We start from the raw sequence: 8,378 nt of genomic DNA, 5'->3' as shown, positions 1-8,378 counted from the left end.
AGGTCTTTCTTCTTTCTGCCATTTGGAGGATGAGGTAATAACTGAACACAGCTCTATTACTTGTCCTCTTCATGCTCGTGTGCAGAGTCAATAAGCACAAAGGGATTTACTGTGTAAAGATGAAAGTCTGTATCATCACGGCTCACACCGAAGATTTAGAGGCCTGCAGTAGGAGTGGGCTGTTCAATTCAATTTAGCAACCATTTATTTCTTACCTCCTAAGTGCAGGAAAAGAGGGGAGAGAGTGAGGGGACTAGACAAGGAGATACCAAGATAAAACAGGTAAAGACCTAAGGCTCTACTCTCTAGGTACTCTTAACACCATAATAATAATAATAAAAAAATCATTCTTAGTACATCTCAGGCCAAATAAATGCTGTACTAGACACAGAGGCATGCGCGCGCGCACGCACACACACACACACACACACACACACAACACACACACACATACATTTCAAAGACATATAGGAGAGAAAGAGAGATGAGGAATTAGGGTTTTGAATGGGTGTGCATTGAATAGGCTGAGTAGGTAAAAGAAACCGTGTATCACACACACAAACTCTTTTTTGGCAACTGGAGATCGAATCCTGGCTCTAACCACTGAGCGACATCCCCACCCCTTTTTATTTTTTTTATTTTGAAACAAGTTCTCACTAAATTACCGAGAGACTTGCTAAACTGCTAAGGCTGGTCTCAAACTTGCAATCAATCCTCTTCCCTCAAACTCCTGAGTCATTGGGATTTTAGGCATGTGCCACTACACTTGCCCCTTCTCCCCAGTAGAGAAAGTCACAAAAAAGGAAAGCATAGACTTTGTCCAGGGAATGGAAAGAGGGAGCATGCACAGAGCAGGGGAAAAGGTGGAAGGCATAGAAGATAATGGCTGGAGAGGTAAGCAGGGTCTTTTTGGGGGGGGCAGTGCTGGGGAGTGAACCCAGGGCCTTGTGCTTACAAGGCAAGCACTCTACCAACTGAGCTATCTCCCCAGCCCCTAAATAGGGCTTTTTTAATCCCAGCTTTCTGAACTTCATGTACAAAGAGAGACCACAGCAGGCTTTTGCTTGTTTTTGCAGCGCTGGGAATTAAACCTGGGACTCTACCACTGAGCTACATCCACAGTCCTTTTTATTTTTTATTTTGAGACAGGGTTTCAGTAGGTTACTTACAGTCCCACTAATTTGCTGAGGCTGGCTTCAACCTTCAATCCTCCTACCTCAGCCTCCCGAATCCCTGGGATTACAGGTGTGCACCACCACGAGTGGTCCACAGCAGATTCTGGACACAGAAGAAACATGGCCAGATTTTTATGTTAGAAAATCACCGCAGGGGAGGGATTGGAAGCATAAACAACAATTATAGCCACCATTTATAGAGTAGCCATCTCTGTTTCACAATTGTAGAAACAGAAAGGTCAAGTGACTTGACCTAGGTCACACAACCATATGGAATCAATGTCAGAATTTCTATTCATCTGACTAATTCCACTGCATCAAGATCAATTAGATTATTGTCAAGGTTCAGTGGGGAGGGTGAAATTCTTCAGGTAGCAGCATCAAAAAGAGAATGGGCAGAGGCACCTAGGAAGCAGAATGAATAGATGGTTTCTTGTCTACTTATGGTGGCCTGGTGTTCTCCAAGAGAAAGCAGAGTCTAGAAGTTACACAATCAAGAAGCAAGGAGGGGGCTAGGGATATAGCTCAGTTGGTAGAGTGCTTGCTCCACAAGTATTAAGGCCCTGGGTTCAATCCCCTGTACTGCAAAAAAGGAGGGGGGAAAAAAAAAAACAAGGAGAATTTGGGGGTAGATTTTATTAAGTGTTTTTTTCCTGCCAGAAACCCCAAGATTACGGTCAAGGACTGAGTAGTGGAACTAGATTGGATGTTTCTCTTGTATCTCTGTCATCATTGTACTCCTTCTGGTTCTTTTTTTATTTCTCTTTACATACCTGGGTTCCCTGTGGAGCCCGTCAGTGTCTGTGTCATGGCTTCATAATGATATTCTGATAGCGTCTGCATGAATCTAGAAAATGCTCCTGTGTTCACAACAAAGATCCCATGTAAATAGAAAAGGCCAGTGAGAGGGTGGGGTGCTATTTAGGATATCAGCGGGAGGTAGATGAAGACATGAGGCCCATCCATAGTCCTCATTTAGGTTCCTTTGTGTGATTTTTAAAAGTTTTCCTTTTTCATTGCTGGGAGCTACCCAGGGCCTTGTGCCTGCTTGGAAAGCACTCCACCGCTGAGCCTCACCCCCAGCTTGTGTGATCATCATAGTTTTGGACATATACCTTGTTTATGCATCAAAATTGTTTGTTGGCAGTGAGGCAAGAGGAACTACGTTACACATTTTTTTAAAAATATTTTTGTAGTTGTCAATGGATCTTTATTTTATTTATTTATATGTGGTGCTGAGAATCAAACCCAGTGCTTCACACATGCTAGGCAAGTACTCTGCCACTGGGCCACAACCCCGGCCCTATAATTTTGACATTAAGGATTTACATTAGGGTCAGAGTGGTTTCCTGAAAATACTATTATCTTTTCTTAGAAATTTTAACATTCACAGGAAGTTAAGACATAAAGATGGAATTTCTCCTTCACATATTTTTAAATATTCCATTTCTCCTGGCTTCTTTCTTGAAGTCTGGACACATATTTATATTTCATGTGTGTCTCTTTTTGTTTGTTTGTTTTTCACCCAGTATTGGGGATTGAATCCAAGGGCACTCTACCATTGAGCTACATTCCCAGCCCTTTGTATTTTATTTTGAGACAGGATCTCCCTGGTTGGAGCCATCCAACTTGCCATCCTCCTACCTCAGCCTCCCAAATAGCAGGGATTACAGGAGTGTTCCATTACCCCTGGCTGTTTCATGTATCTTAAACGCTAAAATCTTCCCTAACCCCATGTCCTGTGTCACTTGCACTTTTAATCTCCTCCCTGAAGACCAAGTTCCTCAGAGGTTTCTCAGGGTTGCCTCGACCCCTTTCTTTGCCTTAGTGCCTTGGCATGCTACAGTGGGCCTTCCTCAGTTCTCTGCCATCTGGATATCCTATGTGTATCTCACCTGGTTATGCATTCCTTCATCTTTTTGCTCAAATTGCATCTTTAACGTTCCTCAGGCTGGCCTTTCCCCGCCTTCCCTGTCCTCCCTGGTAGCATGGCTGATTCTTCCTTTGTGCCCTTCTGGTCCCTACGGACAACCCTAACAGGGTGTCAAGAACACTTATTGCTCTTGTCTTCCTGGAGACTGAAGTCTTTTTTCTTTTTCTTTTCTGTTTTCTTTTTTCTTTCTTTCTTTCTTTTTTTTTTCTTTTTTTGTACTGGAGGTCAAACCCAATGCCGCATGCGTGCTAGGAATTGCTCTACCACTGAGCTACACCCCCCGCCCAGACTGTTGTCTTTTTAAGGTACTGCATGTTATCTATTTTTGTATTTCTAGTTTTTAGCACAATGTCTGGTAGATGATACTCAGTAAATATTTAAGGAAGGAACATTGATTAATTTTCATTAGCTTCCATATATTTGGTAACTTTTAATTTTTATTTTTAGATGGGGATAAAGTCCCACTTATGTTTTTTTATAATTGACATATAATTATGCATATTTATGTGATGTTGTAATACATAGAAATAGTGTATAATGATCAAACCAGGATATTTAGCTTATTCATCATTTCAAACATTCATCTTTTTTTGGTGAGAATATTAAAAGTCCTTTCTTCTAGCTCTTTTGAAATGTGATAAACATACACCTGTTTTAATAGATTTTAACCTTTCTCTCCCATCACTGTTTCTAACCAATAAAGACTGGGAAAATGTTCATATTCTAAGTCTAATTGAGAGAGGAATCAGGAAGCAAGAGGAGACACCTCTCTAAGGTGATAAAGGTCAAGCAAAGAGGGTGATTTGGTTCCAATAATATTGTTGAAAATATAGGGAAAGAATGGTTCTCTTTATGGAGTCAATTGCAATTTTATTTATATTAAAATCAAATCTCAAATTATAAAAGGCTTTTCCCTGGTGTTATGGTTTAGATTAGGTGTCCCTCAAAAGCTCATGTGTGAGACAAGGCAAAAAAAGTCTAGAGATGCAGTGATTGGGTTGTAAGAGCCTTAACCCAATCAGTGAGTGAATCTCCTGGTAGGGATTAACTGAGTGGTAACTGAGGGCAGGTGGGGTGTGGTGGGGCGGAGTGGGTGGGGGGAGATGGGTCATTGGGGGCGTGACTTACGGGTATACATTTTGTCCTTGTTCAGCAAAGTTCTTTCTTTGCTTCCTGGTGTGATATCTTGAGCTGCTGTCTACCACCACACTGTTCTGCCATGATGTTCTGCCTCACCTGTAGCCCTGAGGAATGGAGACGGCCATCTATTGACTGAGACCTCTGAAACCGTGAGCCTCCAAATGAACCTTTCCTCCTCTGTGTTGTTCTTGTCAGGTCTTTTGATCACAGCAGTGAAAAAGCTGACTAAAACAACTGGGGAGTGGTTCAAGAAGCAGATAATGTTTAGTCCTAGAGATTTGTCTGCATAAAATCTATGACAAACAAATGTTCTTACTTTTAGGTTCTTGTAAAATTGCTGAATCTGGCCTCAAATTTCATGAGTCTTCTGCCTCAACCTCCAGAGTAGCTGGAATTAGAGATATGCACCATTGTGCTTGGCTTCTTCTTTTTATTTTATTTATTTATTTATTTATTTTATTACTGGGTATTGAACCCAGCGGAGCTTAATCACTGAGCCACATCCCTAGGGTCTCACTGAGTTGCTTAGGGCCTCACTAAGATGCTGAGGCTGGCTTTGAACTTGCAATCCTCCTTCCTCTGGAGCTGCTGGAATTACAGGCATGCACCACTGTGCTTTGTCTTATTTTTTAATGTAGTCAAATTTATCAGTCTTTCTAGTAAAGTGCTTTTCATGTCTTATTTAAGAAGCATTTTCAACTCTGAGGTACAAATGATTCACCTACATTTTCTAATGAGAGTTTTTGCTTTTTGATAATTAATTACTTATCCATTTAGTGTTGACTTTATAGTTTGAGGTAGGGGTTCAATTTTCTTTTGTTTTACTTTGTTTCTGTGGTGGTAGGGATTGAACTCAGGGCCTCTCTACCACTGAACTACATCCCCAATCTTTTTTTTCTTTTTTTTTTTTTTTTAAGATATGGTCTCACTGAGGCTGGGGTTGTGGGTCAGTGGTAAAGCACTTGCCTAGTATGTGTGAGGCACTGGGTTCAATTCTCAGCACTATGTATAAATAAATGAATAAAATGAAGGCCTGTCAACATCTAAATAAAACAAACAAATAAAAAGATATGAGCTCACTAAGTTTCTGAGGCTGGCCTCAAACTTCCAATTCTTCTGCCTTAGCCTCCTGGGTCACAAGGATTACAGGTATACTGAGCCTGGTTTACCCACTAATTTAACTGCCACTCTCTGATATACTCCAAAGTACTATACCATTGCATCCTGCTTCATTGGTCAGTTAGTCTGTCACTGAGCTGGTACACATTGCTTTAATTACTATGTTTCATAATAGGTTTTGTTATCAATAAAGTAAATTTGCTGGGTGCAGTGGCTCACGCCTGTAATCCCAGTGACTCAGATGACTGAGACAAGAGGATCAAAAGTCTGAGGCTGTAAGCAACTAATTGAGACCCTGTCCCAAAATAAAAAAGAAAAAGGACTGGGGATGTAGCTCAATGGTAAGGTTCCCCAGGTTCAATCCCCAGTACAAGAAAAAAATCAAAACCAAAAACCAAGGTGGGGGAACAAATTATTCCTTTCTGATCTTTTACAAACATTCTGTCTCCCGTTCACAGTAACAAAAACTGAAAACAACCTAGAGCTGAGGGTATAGGAGTGCTTGCCTAGCATTTGCCCCAGGTTTCATCCCTGGCACTGGAAAAAAAAAATTAGAAAGAAAAAAAGAAAACTCCAAAGCCTATCTAGAGGAGAATAGAAGGACACATTGTTTTTTGCCTACAATGGAATTTGATTCAGCAGCTCAAACAGATGTATTACAGCTACACTTAACAATGTGGTTGACCTTTAGCAATATACTTTTTTTTTTTTTTTTTTTTTTTTTGCGGTACTGGGGATCGAACTCAGGGCCTTGTGCTTGCGAGGCAAGCACTCTATCAGCTGAGCTATCTCCCCAGCCCACAATATACTATTAAATGAACTGGACTGCCCTTTTCTCAAAGACTCCCAGTTAAGTTTGTTCAAGGTAGAAAGGCAAATGTCATTGTCTTAGGCTGTTTGGGGTTACTATAATAAAATACCTGACACTTGGTAACTTATTTGAAAAAGAGGTTTATTTTGGTGCTTGGTTCTAGTCCAAGGTCAAGGACTGCATCTGATGATGGCCTGCTTGCTGGTGAAGTCCTGAGGTAGCATGGGCATCATATGGCAAGAGATAGGGAACACTCAAGAGACCTAACCATATTGACTTTTATAGCCACCCACACTCAAGGCAACTCATTAATCCACTAATTGCAAGAATGAATTAATCCATTCATGAGGACAGAGTCCTGATCACCTCTGAAAGGCTCTACCTGGTATCTCATAATGGGGATTAATTTTTTGTTGGGGGTGAGTAACTAGGGATTGAACTCAGGGGCACTCAACACTGAGCCACATCCCCAGCCCTATTTTGTATTTTATTTAGAGACAGGGTCTCACTGAGTTGCTTAGCACCTCACTTTTGCTGAGGCTGGCTTTGAACTCTCTATCCTCCTGCCTCAGCCTCCCTAGTCGCTGGGATTATAGGTGTGTGCCACCACACTAGGCAGTGGATTCAATTTTAACATGAGTTTCAGAGTGGACAAACCATAGCAGCCACCCACGTATAATAAATACATATTGCTATGAGTAGTCTTCATATATGTCTCTGGAAGGGCTCAGGGCCCTTTGGGCACACCCTGCCTTTCCATTGATTTATTCTGATACCAGCCCATGCAAGGTTATTGAAGATGTTTGTCCTTGCTTTGCAAGACCCCAGCCCTCAGCTCTCCTGACCATATGTGGACTGACCTACCAGGTGTTTCCCAAGCTGTCAGGTTCCCCAGGAGGATCAGGCAGGACTCCTGAGCACAGGAGCAGATTTCCTCCCTGTCGGGTAGTGGCCAAGCCTTCGTATCGCTTACCTCAGCTTGCCCAGGCTGCTTCTGATTTTTATGGGAAAGCTCCTTGCTTAGTGACCTTCAGGACTGAGAGGCCTAGTTCTGAAAGGAGGGCCTTTTTCTGAGCAGAATCTTGGCTCCAGTGTGAGACGAAAGGCAGGTAGAGTGTGCACTACTACATTGTCAGTTGGCTCTTGTTGAAGAGGACGAAATGAGGTGATTTCTGCTTTTCACATGCAAAAACTGGTTTGCAAAGAAGGGACAAAATTGGCAAATCACATAAATATTTAGCGCATTCAAGGCAGAAAATAATGCCCCATCTCCCCAACTTTCTCCATGTATAAATGTTTTCCTGACAGACCAATGGTTCTCAAACTTCAATGCCATGCTGTAGTTATTAAAAGATTGCTGGCCCCACCCCCAGAGTTTCTGATTCTGTAAGTCTGGGGTGAGCCCTAAGAAACTTCATCTCTGACAAGTTCCCAGGTGATGCTGTTGATGCAAGACAGGACTTGGAGAACATGTTATGGACCATGAGCAATGGAGTCGTGAGAAATCCTTAGATCCCTTTTCCTTGGCCTTAGATCCTATGGTGAGGACACGCAAGCAGCAACTTACTGAGAGATTTGTGGTCCAAAGGTAATAAGCCAGTTGTGCACACCTCAGGAAGCATTTCCTTTTCTTTCTTTTATTATTTTTTTTCTTTCCCTTTTCAGCACAGAGGATCAAACCCAGGGGCACTTTACCACTGAGCTACATCCCCACTGCCATTTTTATTTTTTATTTTGAGACAGGGTCTCACTAAATTGCTGAGGCTAGCCTTGAACCTGTGATCCTCCTGCCTCAACCTCCTGAGTTGTGCTTCTGCACCCAGCAAGAAGCCTTTTCTTACAAAAATGTTACCAGTTGTGTTTGGGGGTTCTACTTCAAATCACAAAACGATTTTTAAGCCCATGGTTTTCTTGAATTTAATGTATTTGTGTCAGCTTTCTACTACTGTGGCAAAATATAAGAGATAATTGATTTTTAAGGAGGAAAGGTTTATTTGGGCTTATGGTTTCAGAGATTCCAATTCTGGGTTGCTGGACCCCTGTTGTTGTAGGTCTTTGGCAGGAACATGGGGTGGAGGAGCCTAGTCACTTCACGCTGACTAGGAGACAAGAATGGCTGAGAGGGCTGGGGCTATAGCTCAGTTGGTAGAGTGTTTGCCTCGCAAGCACAAGGCCCTGGGTTCAATCCCCAGCACCGCAA

General features: G+C 42.1%; 1 non-coding gene across 1 annotated transcript; it reads left to right on the top strand.

Annotated features, from left to right (window-relative positions):
* The first annotated feature begins 8,304 nt into the window (after positions 1–8,304).
* On the top strand, positions 8,305–8,378 carry Trnaa-cgc (transfer RNA alanine (anticodon CGC)). The gene has a single exon. It is a non-coding gene; the product is annotated as a tRNA-Ala (tRNA).

The sequence above is a fragment of the Sciurus carolinensis genome, chromosome 12 (assembly GCF_902686445.1).
Source record: "Sciurus carolinensis chromosome 12, mSciCar1.2, whole genome shotgun sequence".
NCBI lineage: Eukaryota > Metazoa > Chordata > Mammalia > Rodentia > Sciuridae > Sciurus > Sciurus carolinensis.
This window is presented reverse-complemented; position numbering and strand designations above follow the sequence as displayed.